Source organism: Elephas maximus, chromosome 15 (genome assembly GCF_024166365.1).
Source record: "Elephas maximus indicus isolate mEleMax1 chromosome 15, mEleMax1 primary haplotype, whole genome shotgun sequence".
NCBI classification, from domain to species: Eukaryota; Metazoa; Chordata; class Mammalia; order Proboscidea; family Elephantidae; genus Elephas; species Elephas maximus.
Genome location: NC_064833.1, coordinates 25,254,011 through 25,277,386, shown reverse-complemented (window position 1 = coordinate 25,277,386; position 23,376 = coordinate 25,254,011).

Here is a 23,376-nt window from a genome sequence, read left to right as displayed (position 1 = left end):
TAAGTTCACTCTTTGATCAAAGCAAAAAGAGGCACAGGGCTGTTTCCAAGTATGTCTATTGTGCTAGAATTGCTAGAAAGATTTTGAGCACTTGAATAAAATAACAAAGGCAGAAACATTATGAAAAACTTTGGAATATTAATTTTACCACGCTAATTCATTCAGCTGTTATGACTATAATTGTGAGATTGAACTATACCAATAGACTCAAACTTGCTGCTCTGTTTAACACATAGTAAATACTCAAAAACATTTCTGGAATAAGTAAATGAATTAACAGCTGCAAACCTATAGATGTGGGGTCATAAGTTTAATGGCTCGGATAAAACCCTAAAAAATATAAGGCATCAAAGGAAATATTGTCTAATCTCAAATATTTGCTCTTTCTAGTAAGAACATCAGGCTACTCAACCTCCATGTCTTGATCCACCCAATTCCTTCTTCCTTGAATGTTCTCTGCCACTTCGTCCATATGGTAAACACCTGCACACCTGACTATCCTGGCTTCACCTCTGCCTGCCCACATCCCGTTCACCCTCTCCTACTAATGGCAGAATTAACTACTCTCCCTACCTGCCATACTGTAAATTTTGTATTACTAGGAGTGTTGATTCCACTAACAACACTAGACTATTACGACAACTGCATTTAAAACTCCTGGCTCTTTCAAGAACGATGTGTCTTACTCAGCTTTGTATTTTCACTGTCTGCATAGAGTATGGACTCAAAAAATGATTGTCTAAAAGAATAATTCCAGTACAGAGAGAATTTATACACCAGAAGAAATGGTGCATTGATTCCAAACCTAATCCATGGTAGCCTCTGACAACCTGCTAAGATTTGAGCTTGGCTTGTCTAAGGCCAATGCCCAAATTCTTCCCACCATGTCTTGAGGTACATCCAGAAGCTATGAAAGTATGCTGAAACAAAGAGGGAAGGTTTCCGAAGATGGCCGAGTTTAACACCTGCGAATATCCTGTATCTGGGAAGAAGCTGATCCAGAGAAGTGATAATAGAAGCAGGGAGAAACAAAAATAAAATTTCATCCCTTTAGGCTCAACAGTAACCGTATTTCACTGGATCGTTAACAGGCCAGGAGAGGTTTCCTGTTATACTTCATCAAGCCATTCCCCACAGCTGGGGCAAGAAGGCAAAGGCACATTTGCCACTTTGAAACTAGACTGTAGACTTTTCAAGAGAAAATAGAAGTTTTGCTTCCCACCGTATAGCAGGCACTCAATAAATATTGAATGAACAAAAGCACAAGAAATGAAAGCAATTATGTTGCTGCAGTGAAGTTTCCAGCTCCCCTCAAGAAGTTGTGGGATCTCACATTTTAGCTGGGTTTATTTTTACCTCAGAGTTCTCAAGGGTTGTGACAGAGGTAAAAACAGAACTTCTCTGAGGGAACGATTCGTATCCTGAGTCTTATTTCCGCCATTCTGTGTGGTGAAAGGACTTTTCGAAGAGGCCCCTTAAATACTACAAGTCTCCAGGCAGTGGTACTTCAACATCTTGTAAAATATGAAAAGCTTCCCCCCCCCCGCCCCCCGCAATCTTCTGCTTAGCTCTGCCTTCAGGGCGACTGGCTGAACTGCACAGCATCTCTGCCGCACCTGCGTTTGATCTCACACACACTGAACTGCAGTCCTTGGGTCTTGGACTAAAAGACAGCTTCCAGCACTGGCTTAAAGGTTACTTTAAGCACTCTGCCAAGGACTTCGGAGACATTATTTTCAAAGAAACAAACACATTTGGTTTCCAGAATTAGCATGAGGCAAGGCCAAGTTCCTTTTTTTTTTTTTTTTTTAATTGTCCTTTTCCCTTTCTTCTTCTTTTTTTTTCCTGTTCTTTTTCTCTGTCTCAGGCTGAGATGTAGCTAATGATATACAGGGGCAGCAGCCACCAAAATCACATCTTTGCACAGGCTGTACACTAGAAGGAAATCTAGGTCAGGGTTGTCTTCCAGAAATGCAAATTAAAGTAGCCTATTATGCCTGCATGTTGGGGTTAAAAAGCTTCAAACGTTGTGGCAATAAGAGGAAATGTAGTTCACAGGCTTACAATTGGCAAAATTGTACTCTTTCTTCTTCTCCAATAGAAATCGATTTTTTGAGGCTTTGCACATTGTCCCCAAAATGCCTTCAGTGTTAAATCCCTGAAGTGTCTACATAAAACAAGAAGGTCTGAGCACCAAGATCGAACTTTCTTTGGCCTTAAAGATAATCAGTCTGAGTGCCTGGTTACCTCATAGCAGCTTTGCAGTCAGTCAGCTCTAGCACAGGAGCTGTGCTCAACCCTCGACTAAGAATTTTATAATTATTTTTCACTCGTTTAGTCAAACATATTTATTGGGCAGCTACTATGTGCCAGACACTGTTCTAGACCCTGGAGGTAAAGCTTCATAGAGCTAATGTGCTAATATGCAGAGACACAGACAAAATCGAGGATAACTCAATTAATTAAAAAGTGATTAACTCGTTAATTTCAAAAACGTGATAATGAGAAAATAAGGGAAAAAAGGAGGATTTAGATAGCGTGCTCAGGAAGGCCACCATGAACAGCCATCTAAATTATGAAAGGCAAGAGTCATGAAAAAAAATCCAGGGGGATAGACCTACTGAGCAGAGAGGCCAAGGAGGCTCAAGGCCCCAACGTTCTTCTGATCTGGTGCATTTGAGAAATGGCTGCAAACAAGCGGTGGCAGATGTGATAGAAGATAAGGTCAAACAGTGAGTCGGGAAACCAATTCTGTAGGACCTTGGAGGCCATGGTGAGTTTCCTTAATGATATCTGTAAGTTTTAAGATTACAGGGTTGTTGGGTGGAGAACAGATACTAGGATGCAAGAATTGGAAGAGGGCGAGAGTTAGGAGGCTCTTGCAGAAGCTCAGCGAGAGATGGCAGTGATTTGCGTGAAGTAGGAGTGGTGAGGTGGATTGGGAACATATTTGAAGGCATAGCTAGTAGGACATGCTCATTCAATCACATCGTAATTTTTTGAGATGAAAAAATTAGACGATGGGGTGGAGTTGTGATGTATTTTTCTAGTAATATTTTGTTGTGCTTTTGGTGAAGGCTTACACTGCAGTTTAGGCTCTCATTCCACAATTTCTACACAAATTGTCCAGTGACATTGGTTACATTCTTCACAATGTGTGAACATCCTCAATATTTCCATTCTAGTTGTTCCATTTCCACTAATCTTGTTTCCCTGCCTCATTACGTTCTCATCTTTTCTTTAAAGTAGTTGTTGTTGACTCCTTGGTTTCATATAGATAGGGCTTTTTTATTTTTATTTTTTAAAGAAGTAGAGTACCCACAGTTGATATTCTTTATTTTGTGAGCCAAACTGTTATTTAGCTTGAACTTGGCCTCAGGGCCTAGTTTTGGTTCAAGGTTTAAAGAGCATCTGAGGGCAATAATGTTGGAGAGTCCTCTAGTCTCAACTGGTTCAGAAGGTCTGGTATTTTTTTTTTTTTTTGGCAATGTGGGATTCTTCTCCATATTTTTCTTCCCTTCTGTCAAGTCCATCTACTGTGTCCCTGATCAGAATGGCCAGTAGTGGTAGCCAGGCACCATCTAGTTCTTCTAGTTTCCAGGAAGGTGAGGCCATGGTTTATGTATACTATTAGTCCTGTAGACTAGTTTCTTCTTTGAGTCTTTGGTTTCCTTTTTTCTTTTTTGCACTAGTTGAGTAGAGGCCCATAGTTGTAATTCCAATGGCCACACACACTTTTAAGATCCCAGGCACTACTCAACAAACTAGGATAGAGAACATAAGCTTTATGAATTATAATATGCCAACTGGCTGAGATGTCCCACAAGACTGTGGTTCTAATTCTTCAAACCCAGTAAACCAATCCAGCAAGGTGTTTGGTTGTGTCTAAGAAGTATCCCTAACTATGACCCCATGTGTTTTATTATATATATTAAAAAAAAAATTTTTTTATATGAATATATGTGCACAGTCACATACATGCATATGCATATACATACACCTATATACACACACATATATATTTACATATATATACCTATACATATATATGTCTACATAAGTACACATATATGGAAATGCTGGTGGCGTAGTGGTTAAGTGCTACAGCTACTATCCAAAAGGTTGGCAGTTCGAATCCACCAGGCACTTCATGAACACTCTATCTGGCAGTCCTACTCTGTCCTATAGGGTCACTATGAGTCGGAATCAACTCGACGGCAATGGAGTTGGGTTTTTAAGTACATAAATACCCACACGTATATTTTTTGGTTGTTACTGCTGTAGTTTCAAAATTATATATGCCATTGCAATTACAAAAAGATTCTTTTTTCTTATGTACATTTGAATGACATCGTTTACCTTTGTCGAGCTTTGTATACTTCACCTCCTTCGGTGTTACTGAGCTGTGATACACTTGAAGGTGGATCTAATAGGAGTTAACCTTCTAATAATCTGGAGAGGGGAAGAAACTGAGCTGAAAGAGAGGTCAGATGTGATAGCAAAATCAAGAGGGGAATTGGGACAATGTCAAAACAGCCCACAGCTGTTTTGTTCAATTACTACCTGGAAATTTCCAAAGAAAGCTTTCATTTTGGCTGATTATTCTGGGTAATGACCTAAACATCCCTTTAGTGGGGACGTTTCTTCACGGAGTAAGACTCGAGACGCCACAGTTTTGTTTCTTGTTTACTTAGATTGTTCCCGTGACCATCTGATGTTTGGTCCCCTCTCATCACTAAGGATGAGTCATCAGAAAGATGCTTTTACCGACTCACAGAGCAGCCTTTTTTGCTCTGTGCTGACAAGAAGGAGGGAACACTGTTGGCAAAATCTGATGCACCCGGCTGTTTGTTTTCTTGGAGGACCCAAAGGTGAATATAAATAATTTAAAGTAGCTTTTGTGATCTATCTGTCTGTATCTGAGTGACTAAATTAAAGGAATAAAGCTAAGACTGAAGAGAGAGAAATATAAAAAAAAAAGCTTGAAGGAAAACATAAAATTTGATCTGAGTTAACAAATATTTATTGAGCACTCACAGTGTGCAAGAACTACCAAAAAAAAAAAAAAGGCAAAAATTCTATATTTACTCAGTGCTATGTATCTCTAGGTGGTACAAATGGTTAACACACTTGGCTGCTCACTAAAAGATTGGAATTTCAAGTTCATCTACAGGTAGCTCAGGAGAAAGACCTAGCGATCTACTTCTGAAAAACCAGCCATGGAGAGCCCAAAGGAGCGCAGTTCTACTCTGACACACATGGGGTCTCCATGGGCTAGGGTCAACTCAATGGCAACTGGATGGATGTGTCTCTGTACAATTTAATCCTGCAAGGACACAATGCAATAGGTACAATTGTTATCATTGTTTTATAGATGAAGAAATGAACAAGTTTAGAGATGTTAGGAAAATTATTCATAGCTCCATACCTAGAATATGGTAGAGAGAGCCTTGACTCTGTGCTGGCCTGATTCTAAAGGTCATGTTTTCAAAGACTATGCTTGCTGCTTCTCAGCTAAAGGGCTCGTTACCAAAACCTATTGGTGCGAAGTCAATTCTGACTCATAGCGACCCCATAGGACATATTTGAATTGCCCCATAGGGTTTCCAAGGAGAGGCTGGTAGAAAAGCTTGGCAGCTAACGAAAAGATCGGCAGTTCAAATCCACCAATGGCTGGTAGAAGAGCTCTGCAGCTAACCAGAAGATCCGCAGTTCAAATCTACCAGGCACTCCTTGGAAACTCTATGGGGCAGTTCTGCTCTGTCCTATGGGGTCACTATGAGTCAGGATTGACTCCACGGCAATGTTTTTTAATAACATATAAAAAATATCATACAATAAAAAAGCACAATTTATTAATATATATTAACATGTTTAATGTGCTATATTTAATATATCATACTTTAATTACAATTATGTATTATATTAAGGAACCCTGGTGGCACAATGGTTAAGCACTTGACTGTTAACCAAAAGACTGGGGTTTTGAACCCACCCAACAGCTCTGAAGGAGATAGACCTGGCTAATCTGCTCCCGTAAAGATTATAGCCTAGAAAACTCTATAGGTAGTTCTACTCCTTCACATGGGATTGCTATGAGTTAAAGTTAACTTGACGGCACCTAACAACAACAATAACACATGATAAAGAAAGAACAAGGCTGAAAGTCTGGAGATAAGAGTTCCAGTGCAGTATGTGCTATTTCTCAGTCCATAATTTTGGTCAAGTCCCTTAATTTCTCAGGGTCTCATACTCCTCGTCTATACAGTGAAAGAGTTGGGCTAAATATTTCTGGGATTTCTTTCCAGCTCTAAAGTTCATTGATTTGAATATAAAAATCCAGCCCATGCGTTTTCCCAGTTGATGATTCTGTCCACTCTTTTGGCGCTGGTGCATACAGGCTCCAGCTGTTGGACTTAGTTCCTGTGTGTCTGTGGATTTACTTGCCCTTCTAGACTGTGTGCTCCCTGAGGGCAGGGCTGGTGTCCTCCCCCACCTCTATCTCCAGCATGTAGCCCACAGTAGATGCCCAATAAATAAATATTGCTTTTCCTGTATAATATTCTGTTTTGGATGATTCCGTATCAATTTTTATTGGAAGAAATCACTCAAAACATGCCTTGCCCTTCATTATTTCCAAGTAGTTTATTTTCAGCTTAATAAAAAATAGACGGTTCATGTCTATTGAGGTTTAGACTGGAATCCCTTGTAGGAGTGTTGTTAAAAGGTTTCATGATTACTACTTACTTATCCTTTCAACAAGGAATCTCAAAACAACTTACTAAGAAAGCTATTACTTCATATTTCAGGCTGAGGCACAAAGAGATCAGTAACTTATTAAAGGTTAATAAATTATTCACTGATTGGGACTGGAGCTGCTGAGCCCCAGCTTCACAACTTTCTAAATAACTGCAATACAGGCAAAGGAGGCAGCGTCAGAGATTCTGTGTACCCAGTATACTTAGCATAATTAGTTTACCTGTGTCAATTCCATTACCGTTTATAAATAGGGATGCTGCCTCACGGGAAAAGAAAACTTCCCTCCTCTTTTTCCATCTTGAAGCAGGGTCATTCGCCACTGACAGTGTGAAAAGGCACAGGCTTCATTTCAGCAGGCTTTTGAGAAGGTGCAGGCTTCTGAGAAGGCAGGCATTCTCTGCAGAGGGGCCACTCTGGGGTTTGATTAGAGCTGAAAGTAGCCTAGGTTAGGTGTGATACATTCCTCAGCCAGCCATTCTAGCTGCATTCCTCCTCAGAACTGTATTGGAAAATCCTTTTATCTTCCCTTGACCCTGTTAGGTTGCTACCAAAGGGAATACACTCTTATCCTCCTCAGCTTGTCTGGAGAGATTTAGCACTCAGTCAAAGAAAAGATTTTCAACAGTCCTGGAAGGGGGATGTATTGTTGTGTATAAAGAAATGGGTCACGTTTATCTCTTTTTGTGAGTGACTTGATGTTTGGGAAACTTAGAATGAAACATGTGTGTGTGTGTGTATATATATGTCTACTCCGACTCATAACGATCCCTACGCCACAGTTAAGTGTTCAACTATTAGCCAAAAGGCTGCCAGTTTAGAGCCCACCCAGAGGCACCTCAGAAGACAGGCCTGGCAATCTGCTTCCAAAAGGTCACAGCCTTGAAAACCCTATGGAGCAGTCCTACTCTGCACATATGGGGTTGCTGTGAGTCGGAATCAATTCAGAGGCAACTAATAATAATGTGTGTGTGTATGTGTGTGTGTTTAGGTTCCGTGGTGGTGTAAGCAGCTTGTATCAGCTGCTAACCTAAAGGTTGGCAGTTTGAACCCCCCTCCCCAGTGATGTCATGGAAGAAAGACCTGGTGATCTGCTTGCTCTCTCTTCATACGTGTGTATATATACACTGAGGTGTTACCATCACATCAGAAGATAAACCATAACTTTGTACACGTTGAGAAGGCCATAGGACCTAACAACAACAACCTGCATTTGGCAAAGTCTTGATTTAAGAAATATTCAACACCAAAGAAATATTCTTTTGTTACTTTCCAGCACAAATTAATTCCGATTAAGAAAATTGTGCCTAATGAAGGTCCTAAGGGAAGTTTCTTTCCTGAATAGAAAAGACTTGTTCAAAATTGGATTAACTGCACAGTAATATAGAACACATTTTTTGGGGGATACTTTAAAATTTAGCTCCCACTTTATTTAATCACCATTTAAAATATTCTTTTTACAATCTAATTTCCACTTTAAAAACAAGCCAAATTTGTGTCTAAGACAACAGTGTAGACAGAAGCAAATTGTGTCCTGGAAATAATATGCACTTTGGAATCACGCCTGGTTTAAATTTCAGCTTTTCCACTCGCTCATTGGACGCACTTGGGGATGCATCTTAACCTCTCTGAAACCCGAGATTCCTCTTCTGTAAGAATGGTGACAATAATATCTTCCTTGGGAGATTGTTGTGTAAATAAGATAACATATGCACAGTGCCTAGCTGGTAGAAATTTAAAAAAATTTAGTTTCCATTTTTACGCCCAGTCTGTACCAAACCAAAAAAAAAAAAAAAAAACCCAGCGCCATCGAGTCTATTCCAACTCATAGAGACCCTATAGGACAGAGTAGAACTGCCCCATAGAGTTTCCAAGGAGCTCCTGGTAGATTCGAACTGTCGACCCTTTGATTAGCAGCCGTAGCACTTAACCACTATGCCACCAGGGTTTCCAAGTCTGTACCAATTTCCCCAAATGCCAAAATAATTGAGCTTGGATTAAAAAGGTATTTACTCTGTGTTAGTTATCTTTTTTACTATGCTTCCTTGTTTCTTTCTGTGCTTTCCCTGTGGTGTCTGGGCATTTCCTGTATCTCCCATTATGTTGTTGTTTGTTGCTGTAAAGTCTAGTCTGACTCATGGCAACCCCACGCGTGCTGAGAAGAACTGCTCCGTAGGGTTTTCAAGGCTGAGACCCTTTGAAAGCAGATTGCCAGACCTGTCTTCTGAGGTATCTCTGAGTGGTTTCCAACTGTCAACCTTTGTCTAGTGGTCAAGCACTGAACTGTTCCTGCCATCCAGAGACCTCTCCCATTATGTCACTCTAATATGTATATTTCAGGTGTGACTTAAGGTCAATTAGAAAAGAATAATTGGTGTGTGTGTTCCTTTGGGGGGAAAAATGTCAAATGACAATTACTGGAAAAGCTGTTATCTTCCTCTAACTCCCCCCCTCCACTGATAATTTAAAGATATTCAAACTCTTATTTATATCAATCAAATGGTAGTGACAGGTGTGTACTTGGAGCCTAATATGCAACAATGGGCTCAAGCATAACAACGATTGTAAGGATGGTGCAGGACTGGGTGGTATTTCATTCCATTCTACATAGGGTTGCTATGAGTCAGAGCCGACTTGATGGCACCTAACAATCGCAATAACAACATGTACAATAAGGCATATTAAACTTTTCCCATTTCAGTAAACTCCTTGTTTAATTCCCAATCAGCTATGTGACTTGGAACAATACACTTGAATTCTCTGAGACTCCAGTCCTTCCAGAACAAAATGAGAAAGTAATTTATTACAGGAACTGAAGCTGAAGCAGCTACAGCGAGCACACATGCATTAGTGAGGCAAGTGGGTGAGCTAGCGATGGCATTTGTTGTTGACAATTAAGTCAAATTAAAAAAAAAAACACAACTGTGGTCCACACGAAATATCCCTGTGGCCCAGTGATAAGAGTGATGATTGTGTTGGATGGCCGTGTTGATTGCCTCCTGTTAGGACTTAAACTTCATCATAAACAGGTCCTGTAACAGGTGTTCTGTCACAGAGCTTGTCTATTTGTCTATTACTGTCTATTATTGCTGGGTTTTTGGAAAATCAGAAATTCTTAGCATTTCCAAAGTCTGGTGATCATCAACAATACAGTATATCTATACTTGAACCTAAAAGGGAGGGCAATAAGTGGAGAGTCTCTAAAAGGCCATTTTATGATCATGAATCATGTTTCCTTGCTCTCAAGAAGGAAACTTCAATTTCGTGGTATTGATGAGAGTCTGGAATTTTTCTCTGGACTTAGGGAGCTCAGCATTACAGATACAGATAACCAACTCACCCTGATCTTCCCTTCCTTCCCCAAAAGGAGGTATGACTACATGCATTTCTAAATAAGAAAATATATGTGAATTTGAACATAAAATCTGCTGTCCTATTTCCTGCAATAGGGAAAGGGCAGAACCTGTATTCTTTTACTGGCTTTATCATTCCCAGTAATATTTTAAGTGTTTTTTTTTTTAAGTGAGTACTTGCTTTTTGATGATTAATTTAAACCTGTGAACCTTTGCTTTGGATACTGTTTATATGCATATAATTACTCATGTCCTGAGACATAAGAGATTACAGGTAACAAAACACATCACCCCGTCCTAACTCTATAACTAAGCAAATCACAATAACCAACTTGGGACAATACTTTTAACAAAGCTACATATTAATATTACTGTATTTCTACACAAATAATGCACACCTTCTATGTTTGTTTGCCAGCCTCTCCCTCCCTCCACAAGGTATTTTCAAAGTGCCACTATGCCAACTTTTTCTGCATATTGCTGCTTAAAAAAAAAAAAAAAAGAAGCAAATTAGCATAGTACAATTTAGAAAATATCTCGCTAGGATAGTGCCAGGCCGACAAACATAGAAGGCGTGTGTTATTTGCATAAAAATACGATACTTCTGGAGGCAATCTGTTTAGTAAGACAAGGCAGGAGAATGTATTTTTGAAGGATGCTTATTGGTAGTGAGTAAGAGAGTGTCTAAAAAACGAATAAAGCTGCAATACGGCAGCAATCACTTTATTATTAGATCCTAAAGAACATAAAGGAAGCTTTATACCTTCTTTTAACTTCACCCTGAGACAGTTTCAAATTCAATTGCTGGGCTGCTCTAGAGTAAAGCAGAAGTTCAAAAGGAGGATGTCTTTCAACAGTCTTATGATGATTTAGAGTAGATTTAATCATCTCCAGAAAGATTACTGACGTGACTAAAGAAGCAGCACGTACACTGATTTCAACCTCGGAGGGGAGGAGAGATGCTAAAAGCTCATTATGAATAAATACATTTGCATGCATCCTACTTCACATTTAGAAACAGCACTTAGAATGTAAAATGTGGCGTGGCTTATAATGTAATGAACAGAATTCTCAGCGCCTCAAGGCTGTTAGCATAAGTGAGCTTATTCTCTAACTGCAAAATTAATACCCATCTTAAATAAATTCTGCATGTGTGAGAGTAGTTTTAAAGTGAAAAACTGCATCCCTCTGTCTGTTTGGGATTTATATGAGATGTCTTTATTTTCTGAGCACAGCCTGTTATCTCCCACTCCAGCCCTTTTTATACCGTAATCTCCAGCTAAGAGAAACTATTTGCAATTTCCTACACACTACCTTTGCTTTAGGAAGCCCTGGTGGCATGTTGTTAAGTGCTCACTACTAACTGAAAGGTCAGTAGTGCAAACCCACTAGCAGCTCTGTGGAAGAAAGAACCTGGTGATATGCTCCCACAAAGATTTACAGTCTAAGAAACACTATGGGGCAGTTCAACTCTGTCCTATAAGGTCACTATGAGTTGGAATCGACTTGACAGTGCACAACAACAGCCTTTGCTTTACTCCCACTTGGAGCTGTTGACAACAATTTCTCATATTCGTAGAATGCCCTTCCCATCCATTCTGCATGATTAGCCCTAATTATCCTTTTACGCTGTTGGCGAAGAATATTGAATATATCATGAACTGCCAGAAGAATGAACAAATCTGTCTTGGAAGAAATACAGCCAGAATGCTCTTTAGAAGCAAGGATGGTGAGACTTCATCTCACATACTTTGGACATGTTATCAGGAGGGACCAGTCCCTGGAGAAGGACATCATGCTTGGTAAAGGAGAGGGTCAGAGAAAAAGAGGAAGATCCTCAATGAGATGGATTGACACAGTGGCTGCAACAATGGATTCAAGCATAACAAGGATTGTGCGGATGACGCAAGACAGGGCAGTGTTTTGTTCTGTTGTACACAGAGTCACTGTGAGTTGGAACTGACTTGATGGCACCTAACAACAGCAACCTAACAACAATCCTTCAAGGTCCAATTCAGATATTACTTCCTCCAGGAAACCTTCTTTTGTCTTCCTAAATGGAGTAGCATATCCCTTTTTGAACTCCCATAGCTTTAATATATGCACGATCATGCCATTTTTTATTTTACATCATAGGTATATATGTATCATGTTTCTTATTCCCCCTAAAAAAAAAAAAAAAAAAAAAACCCATTGCCATCAAGTCTATTCCAACTCATGGCAACCCTATGTGTGCCAGAGTAGAACTGTACTCCATAGGATTTTCAAGGCTGTGTCCTATTGGAAACAGATTGCCAGGCCTGTCTTCCAAGGTGCCTCTGGGTAGATTTGAACCACCAGCCTTTCAGCTAGTAGTTGAGCACTTAACCAGGACCCCCTAAATAGTAAACAGTGTGTCAAACATTAAAATAAAGTGATGTGATAATGAATGACTAGATGAAGGAATACTATTGAAGCTGAATTCCAAATGACAAAAAATGAAACAGCTAGCTATATGAAAATCAGGGAAAGAACATAATATTTCAAAGAGATGAGACAGAGCAAATTTGTAACACAATAAAGAATTATATAATATGTATCAGTCAGGGGTTAGGCAAGAAAGGAGAAATAGTTCCAGCTATTTCAAGCAGAAAGGAATTTAATACCAGCAATAAGAGGCTTGGAAAACCTTTGAAAGGGCTTTAGGATCAAAAGTCGGAGATATCTCCGTCTAAACCACCCCCCTAAAAGCAGATGCTGTTGAGCCGATTCTGAGTCACAGTGACGCCACGTGTGTCAGCGTAGAACTGTGCTTCATAAGGTTTGCAGTGGCTGATGATTGTTTGAAAGGAGATTGCTGCATCTTTCTTCTGAGGCACCTCTGGGTGGACTCAAACTGCCAACTTTTCAGTTAGTAGCCAAGCACCGTTTGTACCACCCAGGGACTCCTATCCCCATCTAGCATTTAGAATATCAGAACGTATAAGAATCAAAGGAAACTGCCAATGCAATACATAATTCTCAGGAGGACAGCCAGGAGCAAACATGAGTTATAGTGCAACATATTTGTATGCTGGTGGAGATGATCCAGGAGATGGGAAGAAATTGATAATGCAGAAAAAAGTGTAATATTTCAGATGTATAGACCTTGCAAGGCCACAGGGCAAGGGGCCCAGAGCACGAGTGGAGGGGTTGGTCTTTGATGGGAGTGGGCTACTTCAGCCAGAGTAATACAACGGAAGGCAGAGACCTGATACGTACATACCTATGATATAAAGTAAAAAGTGGCATAATTGTGCGTATGTTAAAGCTATGGGAGTTCAAAAAGTCATATGCTACTCCATTTGGGAAGCTAAGGGAAGGTTTTCTGAAGGAGATACTATTTTCTTTTTTTGACTTTGCACAGTTTCTTTTTTTTTTTTAAATATAGGTAGTTTTTTTTTTTTTAATTTTTATTGAGCTTCAAGTGAACGTTTACAAATCAAGTCAGTCTGTCACATATAAGTTTATATACACCTTACTCCATACTCCCACTTGCTCTCCCCCTAATGAGTCAGCCCTTCCAGTCTCTCCTTTCGTGACAATTTTGCCAGCTTCCAACTCTCTCTATCCTCCCATCCCCCCTCCAGATAGGAGATGCCAACACAGTCTCAAGTGTCCACATGATACAAATAGCTCACTCTTCATCAGCATCTCTCTCCTACCCACTGTCCAGTCGCTTTCATGTCTGATGAGTTGTCTTCGGGAATGGTTCCTGTCCTGGGCCAACAGATGGTTTGGGGACCATGACCACCGGGATTCCTCTAGTCTCAGTCAGACCATTAAGTATGGTCTTTTTGTGAGAATTTGGGGTCTGCATCCCACTGATCTCCTGCTCCCTCAGGGGTTCTCTGTTATGCTCCCTGTCAGGGCAGTCATCAGTTGTGGCCGGGCACCAACTAGTTCTTCTGGTCTCAGGATGATGTAAGTCTCTGGTTCATGTGGCCCTTTCTTTCTCTTGGGCTCATAGTTATCGTGTGACCTTGGTGTTCTTCATTCTCCTTTGATCCAGGTGGGTTGAGACCAATTGATGCATCTTAGATGGCCGCTTTTTAGCATTTAAGACCCCAGACGCCGCATTTCAAAGTGGGATGCAGAATGTTTTCATAATAGAATTATTTTGCCAATTGACTTAAAAGTCTGAAGGAGATAATATTTGAATTGGCCCTTGAACGATAATCAGAACCTATGCATGCTGAGTGGGTGGGAAGGGCATCCCAGGGATATGAGAAAGTGTTGTCAACAGCTCTAAGTAGAGGTAAAACAAAGGTTGTTGTTGTCGTGCGCCATCTAGGAATAGACACGGGAGGTGTTGTGGGTTTTGGAGTGGGGAGATCAAAGTGTTGCTCTCTGGTGAATTCCATTTTTTTCTCCAATGACGTGTGAAGCAAGGTCAAAAGTTGACAGTATAGTGTGGGGAAGGAAAAGTGCAGGGATTTATGGTGAGGGAAGAAGTTACGAAATAGTCATTTTGGAGAGTGGAAAAACTAGGGAAGTGATATAAAACTTAACAGCAATGTTCAGTACTCACTTGATATTTGAAGTCATGATTTTAAGGCAAGATCAATCATTGCCAAGTTTGCTTTTTCTTCCAGAAATGTTCAGCTCCTGGAGTGCAGGCAAAAACTGGTATAGAGTTTGGTTTAATTAGAGCCCCTGGATGGTGTAAAGTTCATGCACTCAGCTGCTAACCAAAAGGTTGGAGGTTTGAGTACACCCAGAGATGCCTGAGAAGAAAATTCCTGGTGATTTATTTCCAAAAAAAATCAACCATTGAGAACTCCATGGAGTACAGTTTTACTCTGACACACATGGGGTCGACATGAGTTTCAGTTGACTTGATAGCAGCTAGTGGTTTGGTTTATTTAGAGTTGACACTGGCAAGTAAATGCAGTATAGAAAAAGAAGAATGAGGTATTAATAAGTTAAAGTGTTTCCAAGGGCATGATAGTAATGAGGAACAATGAGAGCTGAAAATAAGAGGAGGGTAATAGGAACAAGTGGTTGATCAACGAAGTAGAGTTTTCGATAAGATACGGAATCGATAGAGTATTGTGTAAGGGTTTTGGAGGTATAGAGGGTCATAGTCAGAGAGTAGATTAGAGGAAAGGTACTCGTTGAGGAGGATGGGTCAAGGGTATGAACCTGAAAAAGCTTCAAGGAGCTCAAAGTCTTTGTGAAGCTAATGTGGTAAAAAAAAAAGCTCCTAGACTCTCTTGGTTGATTCAAAATTTCCATGAGTCTTCTTACACTAGTGTTTCTTGTATACTTGTTTTAAAGAATACTGATTTAAGAGTGAATTAGAAGTTAATTTTATTTTAAAATGTAAAAGCCAGTATAAGGTAAAGCAGATAAGATAGAAGGAAATTAATTCTGATTTGCTAAAAAATTCCTTAAAAGCCAATAGAGACTCTCTACTTGAACTGAAAGGCCTGAGATGATTAATAAATGTCCTCTGCAACTAACGAGCTGGGTCTTGACTCCAGGAAAAAAAAGAAAAAACTATAAGAAATTGAGCTATGATTGAAGTTGACAGAATTGTAAGTGGAGAACCCTTTGCCCTACACCTTAGGCAAGAGTTTGAATTGCAAAGATAGTGGTAATTCATTATGATGATGATGATGATGATAGTGACAATGGCAATGCTGAGAACACTTGTTGAGCATGTACTATGTGTCAAGCACTTTTCATAAGACTTATTTGCTATTTAATTATCTCAACTATCTATTTTGCCGATGAAGACACTAAAACACAGAGAAGTAACTTGCCTAAGTAAACAAAGGTAGTAAGTTTAAAACTCTTGGCCTTTTCACTCCAGAGGCCATCCTCTTGGTGACTACAATGTACTGTCCTCTCACTCTCATGTGTCCATATGTGAAAGAAACACAAAGCAATCTGTGAAAAGCCTCTTCTTCCAACCCCCAAGTCAAGCCCATCTTTTCTGTTCACTAACTGAATACTGACAGGTCAGGGATTATCATAGAAAGAGAAAGGAGTCACACAGAGCAAAGCACGAATTAGGAACTGGCCACACATTCAGCAGGTGATTTTGGGAAAATTATTTAATCTCTCTGAGTCTCATTTTCTTATTTGTGAGGGTGGAGAAAACACCAATGCCCTTAGTAGCATTACTGGAAAGATTGGATGAGATGACTTCCGTGCAGCTCATGATAGTTTTCACCCTCCTTCAGTAGGAAAGGTTTGGATCCTGTTCATCTTTATGTTACCTAAGTTACCCTAGTAAGTAGCTGTAGAGAGTCAGTGTTTTATACATATGAGACAATGAATGGATTGATGGACTCATGGATAACTAGCTTGTAGTTGTGATTGTTGTTGTTAGGTGCCATCGAGTCAGTTCCGACTCATCGCAGCCCTGTGCACAACAGAATGAAACATTGCCTGGTTCTATGCCATCCTCACAATCATTGCTATGCTTGAGCCCATTGTTGCAGCCACTGTGTCAGTCCATCTCATTGAGGGTCTTCCTCTTTTTCACCGACCCTCTACTTTAACCAAGCATGATGTCCTTCTCCAGGGACTGATCCCTTCTGGTAACATGTCCAAACTATGTGAGGCAAGGTCTTGATAGCCTTGTATCTAAGGAGAATCCTGAGATTATGGTAGGTCAAAGAAAGGAAGCTATGAAAGAGATATATTGCTCAGTGACTGCCTATAGGCCGCTCCCTATAAGCGCTAAAGATGTATGTGACTTCTGGCCCAAAGCATTTAAGAAACAATGAATGACTGTCTAGCCCTCTTGCCCTGCTGGAGATTATGTAGGATACAGGTTGAGAAAGTTGAAACAGAAGAGCCACTGAATGGGGACAGCCTGGAGGACTTAGTCACAGCAGGAAAGAGCTCTGCTCTGGAGTTACAATAACTCCAACCAGATTTTGAATGATTCGATGGCAATGGGTTTTATTGAAGGAGCCTCGTGGCCTAATGGTTAAGTGCTCATCTAACCTACCCAGTGGCTCTACAGGAGAAAGACCTGGTGATCTGCTTCCATGAAGATACAGCCTAGAAAACCCTGTGGGGGCAGCTCTACTCTGTCACCTGGGGTTTCTATGAGTTGGAATCAAGTGAAGACACTTATAACAATAACAACAAGGCTTTATTGAGTTAATTTGTTTCTGTAGCATAGCATAGCTTATCCTGCCTCATATAGAACCTATTTTTTGGTGGTGGGGAGGCAGTGTGATTGGTAGAAAATGATCTTTCTGGCACACCAAATTGTTGTATTGAGAGTGAGGTTCAAATTAGAAATGATGACAATTAAGGAAGGGGGAAAAAAAAAAGAAGAATGGAGGAAATGCTTTGAAGAAATTTTGTAATTTCATAAACTTCATAGAACATGTCACACAGGATACATAAAAAGACAATTAAAAAGCACCACCTATATGTCAGGTGGAAAACCTGGTGGTGTAGTGGTTAAGTGCTACAGCTGCTAACCAAAAGGTCAACAGTTCAAATCTATCAGGCGCTCCTTGGAAACTCAATGGTGCAGTTCTACTCTGTCCCATACGGTCACTATGAGTCGGAATCGATTCCACGGCAATGGGTTTGGTTTTGGTTTACATGTCAGGTGGGAACTTCATATCTCAGGGTATTAGAATATTTTATTACAGCTGACCTTATCCCAGAATTTAGAATATCAGGTATGAAAGCGCTCTGGAAGGTCATCAAGCGTGACCTCTTTATCTAATGAAAACATCTCAGGCTCAGAGCAGTTCAACTGAGTTTCCCAGGGTGACTCAGCAACTGAACTCAGAGGCAGAGCTGGGCTTACACATCCTACCTGTGATCTCTCAGCCTAGTATTTTTTTCACCCCAGGTTCAGGAGGCCTTTTCTGTTATTAAGGCTGCACATGGTACCTTCTGTGTGCTCTGAAAGAGTTAACGTGGCTTCCAAAGCGTTATTATTCTTAAGCTCTGCAGGAAGCCAAACTGGCTAAAAGCCATCAGAGTATTCGATCCTTCTTAAGGGTGCTCATCCAGACAAGATGAAAGTTATCCAGAGAGAATCTCAATAAAATATTTGCACGGGGGGGAAAAAAAGGAATTCTAGCTACTCAGTTGAAAATATACATAAGTCTTTAGAGTATCGAAGCCAGTAAAGTCAGCAGTTCTCCCAGGAGGATAATGGGATCACGCCTTAATTCTCTTCATTTTTTACTTTTTTTGAAGTTCTACCACTAGGTGTATCTGAATGAGTCCGCAGAAAGTGAATCATGTTAGGGAGCTGGTCTGCGAAATGCATGGTGTTTACCGTATGGTGATTACTTGTCTGTTTGGAACAATTTTTAAAGTTTTCTGCAGTGTCTAAATTTTTCTCTTGCCTGGCTTTCCCTGCATTCTTAAGGAAACAATTCCAAGGCCCCTCCATAAACTACCCCAAAATTCTTATCTTCCATCAAAAACTCAAGAGATTTTATAATTCAGAATAATACAAAAGGTGTTATTTCTATGTTTTTTTTTTTTCTTAAACTTTATCAGATTTTCATGAACTTCTGATTAATTTAGGTCTTTGGGGTAGCAAACATCTTGGGTGTAAAAAATAAAAGAAAGCAAAAAATAAAATTAAAAACAGCCAGTGGTTACAAATATTCTTTCCACAAAGTTCTAATATAACCAGGAAGTGTGTCATAATTAAGAGAAAGCTCTAAGCAGCCTGTGATGGTTAAGATTGTGTGTCAACTTGGCTGGGCCATGATTCTCAGTGTTTTGGCAGTTGCATAATGTTGTGATCATTTTCCTGTTAAAATTTAATATGTGATCACCCCATGATGGAATCTGATGAGTGGTACTGGTTGGGGTGGGGCCTCTGGCAGCTCACCATCCCCCCCCGCTCCCCCCGCCAGCCTTCATCTCTCCACTTTCCGCAGTCTACTTCCTTTTCCTGCTTGCCTTGTTCTGGATCCAGCAGCTATCTCTGTGCTGACCACTGGTTCTTGGGACTTGAGCTAGCAGCTTACCTGTCCATCATGGAATTCACCTATCTTGATGGTCTGCAAGCAAGAGTCCCGCTCCCCGACCTGCCTATCTTGGGCTCACCAGCCCCTGGAGCTGACTCAGGAGAAACCCTGTGGTCTTGCCTGCCAACTTTGGGGATTCCTTGACTGTCACAACCTGTGAGTGTGATCCCTGCTCTCCAACCTGCTCATCTTGGGTTCACCAGCTTCTGCAGCTCTGTGAATTAGGAAAGGACTCTATCCAGATCCAATGACTTGGGATGTTCCAGCCCTACAATCATGTGAACTGTTTCCTTAATATAAATCTCCCTCTATATGTGTTTATACGCATTACTGGCTTTGCTTCTCTAGAGAAGCCAGCCTAAGACACAGCCCTACAGAACAGAGAACTGCCCCATAGGGTTTCCAAGGCTGTAAATCTTTATGGAAGTAGACTGTTACATCTTTCTCCTGAGAAGCAGCTGATGGATTTGAACCACCAACTTTCAGACAGCAGCCAAACATTTAACCACTGCGCCACCAGAGTTCCTTTTTAACAGAAAACGTTGAGTTCCCAGGAGCCTCTGGAGCAAACATTCTAAGTACGTGTAGATTTTGATGTTTTGTTTCAGCTTTCTCATTTGGTTTATCATGAGTTTAATCAATGAAGGAATTTAAACCAAGAGAAAAAAAAAATTACCCTCTCTTGCAATCATTGTACCTGGAATTTCCAAATCACTGCACAATGCTTAAACCCTTGAGATTCTGATTGAGGCAACTGCTATCTCTAAATCATACAGGGACATGTATTCAGAAAGCCACGTTCAACCCTATGCCAGCAAGAGCCCATCTGCTTATGGAAATAAATCTAAGAGTAAAAGATGTGTTTCAGCCATACCCTTCATTGTCAGCAATGTTACTAAAAAAAAAATGTTACTACCACGGTAAAAATAACGAAGGAGAAAGGGGCACGTGTTTCAAGCTGGGATTATACAAATATGTATCATATGCAAATATGAGTTAAATAAGATCCTTTATGCCTCTGTCCTGTGTTATGCAGAGTTCACTAATTATTTGTGGCCAGGTGGCACCCTGGGTGACACCCCTGATCCTTCAGAACACTGGGCCTCCTTTTAGTACTTTTCCTAATGCCCAGGAAGGAAGAAACATTCTTTGCAATGCACCCATGGCCAGTTAAACTTGGTTTTTATCAGCGAAGCTTCGGTAAATTTTAAAAGAAGAAGCAGAAAACCTAATAAAGATGGAGGTTGTGCAGGAGCCTGCCACAGTTGTCTGTCTTCTGCCCCAAGGTGGCTGTGTTTCTCTAGATCTTTTAGGAAAATAATAAGAAGAGAGAAATCGAGTGGGAGGAGGAAGAGGATATGCTTTGATTGAACTGGAAGAAAAACACAGAAGCAAAAAGGGGAAGAAATAGGGGGAAAGCAGGTGTAAGGGAGGGAGGGAAACTGATAGAGAGGAGGGGGAGAAGAACTAAAGACGAGAAATAAATATATTTCCTGTCTTCACAGAACATTTGGAGTTTGCAAAGCATCATCACATTCCTTTCTTTGGTGTTCTAAACAACCTGTAACTCTCTAAGGTATTCAGGGCAGGCACAGGCAGTCCCCAGGTTACAAGCAAGATTCATTCCTAAGTGTATTGTTAAGTCAAATCCGTAGGTAAGTCAGAATAGGTGCATACGGTTTTTTTAAGCCTTACTTTAGTGCAAGAAAAGGCTCGAAGCCTATTCAATGATGTCAAAGCTGCATTATAGCAAGTGAAGGTGATTGTGATGAAGAGCCTGGTCAGTCATTTCAAAGTGAGGGTAAATTTACACAATATTAATGGCAAGGATGAGTTTTCTGTAAGTCAGATGTTTGTAACCCAGGGACTTACTGTGGCATTATGTTCAGGGCAGGTAGTATTATCCTCTCTCACAGATGAGGAAACTAAATTTCGGATAGTCAGTCACTTTCCCAAGGGAATGTTCTCAAGTTCATCAGACCTCTGGCTTTTCTTTTGAATGTTGAATGTGCTTTTCACCCCCATACAAAGGAGGGAGAAAGCAGAGGAGGTGGAGGAGAACAAAAAATAGGAGAAGAAAGAAAGGGGCAAAAGAGAAAGGAGACTGGAAGGAGAAAAGGAAAAAGGAAAGGATGCTGGCAAGAGCTGTGGGTTCCTTCTCTCAGACCCCTTGTGTCTCCATCCTTGGGTCCCCTGCAATGTTCACATAATGGGCCATCACTAGATCAATAATTCCACATCCACAAATGCCATCAATGAAGTAAGTACTGCTAATCAGTAAAGCTGTATGTGAGGAAAAAAAAAAAAGTGCTGGGGGCTGTGGTGGAGTCCCTGGGTGTAGCAAACGGTTAAGCACTTGGCTGTTAACCAAAAGATTGCTGGTTCAAATCCACCCAGAGGCCCCTTGGAAGGAAGGCTTGGCGATGTACATCTGAAAAACCAGCCACTGAAAACCCTATGGAGCATAGTTCTACTCTGACACACGTGGGGTCTCTGGGAGTTGGAATTGACTTGATGGCAATTGATTTTTTCTTTTTTTTGGAGGGGGTGGTGGAGGGCTGTGGCAAATGGCACAGTGGTTAAGAGCTCAGCTGCTAACCAAAAGGTCTGGAGTTTAAATTCACCAGCAGGTCTTTGAGAATTCTACAGGGCAGTTCTACTGTGTCCCATAGGGTCGCTGTGAGTCAGAATCTACTCAACAGCAATGGGTGGCAATCGGAAGGGACACGCTATATCATAACTGGACAGTGGCTACAAGAATCAGCTCAGTGTGGCCCAGGGGAAGCCTGGTTCTCCAAGCATGGCCACATATTTTGAGTTTCAAGAGCCCCAGAAATTGGGACTTTTGCGTAAGAATCTCTCGATTTTTCAATGTTAGCTAATTTTTTTTTAAGTTAAGCAGTGTGACCCAAGCAAAACATATTGGTGGTCCAATTTAGCCAGTGAGTTACCACATGAAACTTCAAACTCAGTGCCTATGAACAGCTCTCTCATACCTGCAAGAAGTGCCTCCTCTTCCTCACCCCCTCCTGTCACAGATCACTTAGCTCCTCCAATTGCGATTTTATTTTTAATGCAGCTTACTTACAGAGGAGCTCTGTTTCCAGAGGTTTTGCTCTACCTCAATGAATTGTAATGAAAGGACAGCTGCTGGAGAATTTAATCAGCTTTGTGGGTGTGATATTCCTCCTGAACAGAAGAGAGACAACGAACAATAATCACCTGCAAACTACTTCTTGGTTTCTCCATTTTTTTTTTTTTTCATACAAGTTACTGTTTCTTGATTAAATAAGCCTTTACAACAAGCCTTAACACAAATACCACATTTCATTTATGGTGCAATAAGGGATTCTGTCTCCAATCAACTCATTTATTCCACTAAGAGTTAGGGAGCGATGATTCTTTTCATGTAAGGTCTGAACTTTGAAAGGAATTGCAAGTATCTCTTTAATAATGATTACATTTTTCTGCATTAGAAAATCCAGCTTATTTTGGATGCTTCTACTAAATGTTAGTAATCATTAAGTTAAGATTTAATGGAGTCCCTGGTTGGTACAAACAGTTAACACAATCGGCTGCTAACCAAAAGCTTGGAGGTTCGAGTCCACCCAGAAGAAAAAGCCTGGTGATCTACTTCTGTCAAAGCAGCCACTGAATACACCGCGGTGCACAGTTCTAATCTGACACACCTGGGTCGCCATGAGTTGTTGTCAACTGCCAACTGGTTTTCGCTGATAAAGACTTGATAATAGGGGCTAATTTTTTATTGTGGATTTATTATGTACAAGGCACTGTGTTAAGTTCCCTCAGGTATTATCTATAGTCTCATTTTACAGGTGAGATGCTGAGGCTCAGATAAATTAAGTAGTGTGTCTAGTGCTTGGATATATGTTTGAATTTGCTTGACTACAAATCTTACATTCGTATACCTTGTGCGATTCTACTTCCCATAAAACTTTTGAATATTTACCAATTAAATAGTTGGAAATATCTCATAGTTTTAATGTACATTGTTTTGATTATTGGTGATTATATGGGTGACTGGCCACTGTGTTTTGTCTTCTGTGATTTGCCTTTTCTCCATTTCTTACCTCTTCTTAAGGATGTCATGCTTGGTCAAGTAGAGGGTCAGTGAAAAAGAGGAAGACCCTCAACGAGATGGATTGACACAGTGGCTACAACAATGGGCTCAGACATAACAATGATTGTGAGGATGGGGCAGGACTGGGCAGTGTTTCATTCTGGTTGGTGTGAGTTGTAATCAACTTGACGGC